This window comes from Heteronotia binoei, chromosome 21 (assembly GCF_032191835.1).
Source record: "Heteronotia binoei isolate CCM8104 ecotype False Entrance Well chromosome 21, APGP_CSIRO_Hbin_v1, whole genome shotgun sequence".
NCBI classification, from domain to species: domain Eukaryota; kingdom Metazoa; phylum Chordata; class Lepidosauria; order Squamata; family Gekkonidae; genus Heteronotia; species Heteronotia binoei.
In genome coordinates this window covers 22,346,154-22,352,256 of record NC_083243.1, presented here as the reverse complement: position 1 = coordinate 22,352,256, position 6,103 = coordinate 22,346,154, and positions in this window count along the sequence as shown.

Sequence of the window (6,103 nt, the reverse complement as noted above, 5' to 3'; positions counted from 1 at the left end):
TTCTCCAAGATTAAGAGCCACACCAAAGGCACCCTGTGAGGTAGGTGGGGCTGACAGAGCTCTGAGGGAACCGTGACTGGCCCAAGGTCACCCAGCAGGTTTCATGTGGAGGAGGAGAAGGGAATCAAACCCCATGCTCCAGATTCGAGCCAGCCGCTTTTAACCACTTCACCAAACTGGCTCATCCTCCAAAGCAACTGTTTCATTCAGGGAAACTGAAATCCATGGTCTGGGGTAATTCTGGGAGATTTCCAGGCCTCACCTGGAGGCTGAACAAACAAACTGTGGAATATTAACGAAAAACCCTTTTGGTAAAGAAAAATACACTTATTATATCCTTCACAGATTCTTAAAGCTGAAACAGCAAAAAGGAAACAAACTCCTACCAGAATTTTAAATATTTTTCAGTTATTCCAAACAACAAGCTCTATAGTGATGGAGCATACATTCGGATACAAAAAAATCATCAAAATTCACAGTTCATACAAACAGTTATAGTCCTTTCCTGGATGTATATCAGTTTCCAGCTTCCAAGACGATCCCCCCCACTCCGATGCGGCGAATTAAAGTGCTAGTGCTCACAATGATTCCATCAGTCTTAGAAGAGTTCTTTTCGTTTTGCAAAATCACCAGACTAAAGGCTTCTCATACTCAAAGTAAGAAAGAAATTGAAATTCAGACGTGGGTATAAAAAGAACCCCTTTTTTATGAACTGTGAATGTTGATGATTTTTTTGTATTCTAATATACGCTTCATCACAGTAGAGCTTGTAGTCTGGAATAACTATGAAAAATATTTAAAATTCTGGTAGGAGTTTGTTTTTCCTCATTGCTGTTTCAGCTTTAAGAATCTGTGAAGGATATACAGTAAGTGTATTCTTCTTTACCAAAAGGGTTTTTCGTTAATATGCCACAGTTTCTTTTTCATTCCTGCTCCTTACTGTGGTACTCTAATGGGTTCCTTCCTTGCCTAGAAGCTGGCAACCTAGAAGCAAGCTGGGTTCTTAATGGCTGAAAGGAAGTCCAGGAGTCTTATGAAGCCTTAGAGTCTATGTTATTTTCCAGCATACGCTTTTGAGAAATACCAGAGCTCATTTCTTCAGACACTCAAATCCATGAATGCTTAGGGTGGAGCAAAAACAGACTTCACGAAGGCTTCGCTAATGCCACAGAGTTAGTTTCTGTCCCAGTGGTGTCTTTGTGCAAATTAGTATTACCAGCTCTGCTTGGGAAATACCTGGAGATTTTGGGGGTGGAGCCTGGGGAGGGAGGGGTTTGGGTACAAGGGAATATAGTCCACCCTCTAAAACAGCCATTTTCTCCAAGGGAAGAAGAAAAAGATATTGGATTTATATCTCGCCCTCTACTTTGAATCTCAGAGTCTCAGAGCGGCTCACAATCTCCTTTACCTTCCTCCCCCACAACAGACGCCCTGTGAGGTAGATGAAGATATTGGATTTCTATCCCGCCCTCCACTCTGAAGAGTCTCAGAGCGGCTCACAATCTCCTTTACCTTCCTCCCCCACAACAGACACCCTGTGAGGTAGATGAAGATATTGGATTTATATCCCGCCCTCCACTCCGAAGAGTCTCAGAGCGCCTCACAATCTCGTTTACCTCCCCCCGCCCCACAACAGACACCCTGTGAGGTAGATGAAGATATTGGATTTATATCCCGCCCTCCACTCTGAAGAGTCTCAGAGCGGCTCACAATCTCCTTTATCTCCCCCCCCCCCCCCCACAACAGACACCCTGTGAGGTAGATGAAGATATTGGATTTATATCCCGCCCTCCACTCTGAAGAGTCTCAGAGCGGCTCACAATCTCCTTTACCTCCCCCCACCACAACAGACACCCTGTGAGGTAGATGAAGATATTGGATTTATATCCCGCCCTCCACTCTGAAGAGTCTCAGAGCGGCTCACAATCTCCTTTACCTCCCCCCCCCCCCCCCCACAACAGACACCCTGTGAGGTAGATGAAGATATTGGATTTATATCCCACCCTCCACTCTGAAGAGTCTCAGAGCGGCTCACAATCTCCTTTACCTTCCTCCCCAACAACAGACACCCTGTGAGGTGGGTGGAGCTGGATAGGGCTCTCACAGCAGCTGCCCTTTCAAGGACAACCTCTGCCAGAGCTATGACTGACCCAAGGCCATGCTAGCAGGTGCAAGTGGAGGAGTGCGGAAAAGGACACTTTCACCCACGCTAAATAATGCAGCTCCAATCCACTGCAGCAACTGTTTGCAAGCGGATTTTACCACTTCACCTGCCTACTAAAATCCAGCTGCAAAATGGATTGAAAGTTCAGTATTTAGGGCAGGGGTGGTCAAACTTGCTTAACTTAAGAGCCACACAGAATAAACATCAGATGTTTGAGAGCCACACGACGATAAGGAAGAAAGGCAAATAGATGGGGGGAGTGAAGGAGAGGTGGAAAGAAAGGAACTTTAAATGCATTCTCTTAGCTGCTGGCTGGCCTGGCTTAGTGATGTAAAGAGAAAAATGCCTTCTCCAAGCTGGCTGATGGGGTGCTGGAAGCTTTGAGAGCCACACAATACATGTGAAAGAGCCACAGTTTGGCCACCCCTGATTTAGGGTGTGTGTGTGAAAGTGCCCTTAAAACTGCCAGCTAGTCTTTCATTCACCAGATGAGCTTGGACAGTCTTTGCTAGCCAGCTGGTTGTTTTTTTTTTGTACTGCTCCTTCCATCTACCTACCTCTTTGACCTCACTCTCATCTGGTTCCTTCCTGGATGGCTTAAAGAGACTATTTCCATCTCTCCCCCCCCCCTAAAAAAAATGGCACACTCAGCAGTTGTTGCTCCTGAGCATCTGGCTCTGCCAGTTTGTGCACATCTGTCGCAGACTCTCACCGTTCTAGCTGCCCCCAGGGAGAGTTAATAATATGCTACACTGAAAACCAGACTCGGTGTACAAGCAGCTAGGGCTTCAAAAGGATAAGCATTGGTTCAACCCAAGATGGAAGGGGTCTTCAAAATTCTTCTTGCAGCATGAGACCCTGGAGAGCCGCTGCCAGTCTGAGTAGACCAGGGGAGGCCAAACTGTGGCTCAGGAATATAGACTTGCATTGCATCCCCTGGACTTCATTGTTAGTCATATTTTCCTTTTTATTATTCTTGGGTTGTCATGAGGGTCAGATAGCTTTTGCTGACCTTCCCTTCCCTGTAGTCACCCAACTACAGGGAAGGAACAGTGGCTTAGTGGTAGAGCATCTGCTTGGGAAGCAGAAGGTCCCAGGTTCAATCCCTAGCATCTCCAAAAAGGGTCCAGGCAAATAGCTGCTCGGTTGGGGAGGGGCGGTGGCTCAGTGGTAGAGCATCTGCTTGGGAAGCAGAAGGTCCCAGGTTCAATCCCTGGCATCTCCAAAAAAGGGTCCAGGCAAATAGGTGTGAAAAGCCTCAGCCTGAGACCCTGGAGAGCCGCTGCCAGTCTGAGAAGACAATACTGACTTTGATGGACCAAAGGTCTGATTCAGTATAAGGCAGCTTCATATGTTCATATATGTTCTGATAGTGACAGGTCACCTGAAACTGTAATTATCTCATACCATAAGAAGATATTGGATTTATACTCCACCCTTCACTACTACTCTGTGTGTCTTACAATCTTCTTTCCCTTCCCCTCCTCACAACAGACAGCCCGTGTGGAAGGGGAAGCTGAGAAAGCTCTGACAGAAACTGCTCTTGAAAGGAATGGCTCTGCGAGAACTTGTGAATGACTGAAGGTCACATCAGCAGCTGCAGGTGGGGGAGTGGGGAATGAAACCCGGTTCTCCCAGATAAGAGTCCACGCACTTTACCACTACACCAAATTTGGGAAATATGGTCACACTGTTACAGGAACGGGGCATTACTATCAACAGGGTAACTGACTGCCCACAATTTTGAAAGGAGTCTAAAAACAAAAGCTTCTGTCTCTTCAGCAAGTAAAGCTTAGATCAAGTGGGATGCTTTTCACGAGATACAACACACAGCAGAATGAGAATTCACTATTTGTAATTGTTCTTAGTCGTGAGGACCCAAACATTATAAATAAAATTAGGGACAGAAGTGCTGGCCCACTGCCAGTAGAATTATACAAGGCCACAACATAGATGTTCCCTCTGTCGTAATTCTTATTCTTGAGTCTAGAAAACAGGGATATATTGGTAGCCTTCTTTTCTCCCTAATGGGGACCTGAAGTAACTTAAATCATTTTTCTCTCCTCCATTTTTAACCTCGCAAGTCCGTGAGCCAAGGTGTCCCAGATCTGAGACTGACACAGTGTGCTCACACTACACTAAATAATGCGTTTTATACCTCGATTTCTGCTATTCTTACAAAGTAAAATCCGCATGTAAAACTATAAAAATACAGTGTAGTGTGAACGCACCCAAACTCTTGACAGCTACACCACACTGGTATCACTATTTGAAGAAGCAAGCTTTGACTCTCAAAAGTTTACACCCTGGTAATCTTGTTGGTCTATAATATGGACTCAAATCTTGCTCTTCAACACAGCTGCTCTCTGAAACCACACTCCCAGCATTCTGACGCTTGGCATATGAATTACCTTGCATGCTCTTGCAGTAAAGAAGAATCACGATTAAAAACGATGGAGAAGATGAGTTGGATTTTATACCCTGCCCTTCTCTGCCCTAAGGAGTTTCCGCCCTGAGCCTGCCTTGGCGGGGGGGGGGGGGGGATAAATAAAATTTTATTATTATTATTATATTATTATTCAAAGCGGCTTACGTTTTTCTTCCCTTCCTAAGCGCAACAGGCACCCCTTGTGAGGTAGGTGGGGCCGCGAAAGCTCTCAGAACTTGATAGGGGTAAAACCACGGTGAGACAGACAGCAAGTGCGTGTGCAAAGAAAGAGGGGTTAAGTTCAGACAAAGGTGCAAAACCTGTGTATGGCGGAGAGGGAATTTAGAGAGTGGAGGCTACGTAGAGGGGGGGGGAAGGGCTGAAGAATACATGCAGATCTTTCCAGGGTTAGAATGCTGGTGTGGCCCCTCCCACTGTGAGCTGAGTCATCCCATTTTGCTGTAAAGCTTCCCCTGGGGCATAGGAATATACCCTAGCCTCCCAATTCCACACTCATCAAACTGAATGGACAACCATATCTGCACACACCTCATTCGGGGCACTGTATCAATGGTACCAACACTGTACTAAGAGAGCTGCCTCCTCTGGTAGCCAAGGCCTGTACTGCCGATATTGCAGGCTTAAGGGGCTAGCAGGTCTCCAGATCTTCCACACAGAAGCTGAAGTATACTGTCAGCTTCCTCTGTGCTGCTTACCTAAGACCAACCCCTGAATTAGGTGCCTAACACAGCAAGGATTCTCTGTGCCATGAGAAGTCATCACCTCTTCAGGAGAGACAGTAGTTCTGCCCAGCACCACTGCACCAATCACATTTCAGAGTATACTTCCCTTTAGCTGGGGTCCCCAATCTTTTTGAGACTGCAGGCACATTTGGAATTCTGGCCTGGCATGGGGGATGCAGCAACAGAATGGCTGCCACAAATATGATTGCCACAGCTTAGATCTGTCGTCAAAGGCTTTCACGGCCAGAGTTCATTAGCTGTTGTAGCTTTCCCGGGCTGTATGTCCGTGGTCTTGGCATAGTAGTACCTGACATTTCGCCAGCAACTGTGACCAGCATCCTCAGAGGTATAATACGAGTTCTATGTCAAAGTGAGCCAATTTGGTGTGGTGGCGAAGTGTGCACTCTTATCTGGGAGAACTGGGTTTGATTCCCCCCTCCTCTACTTGCAGCTACTGCAACGGCCTTGGGTTAGCCAGAGCTCTCGCAGAACTGTCCTTGAAAGGACAGCTGCTGTGAGCCCCTCTCAGCCCCACCCACCTCACAGGGTGTATGTTGTGGGGGAGGAAGGTAAAGGAGACTGCGAGCCGCTCTGAGACTCTTTGGAGTGGAGGGCAGGATATAAATCCAATATCTTCATCTACCTCACAGGGTGTCTGTTGTGGGGGGGGGGAAGGTAAAGGAGATTGTGAGCCGCTCTGAGACTCTTCGGAGTGGAGGGCAGGATATAAATCCAATATCATCATCTTTGCTTTTTTCACTACCGCAC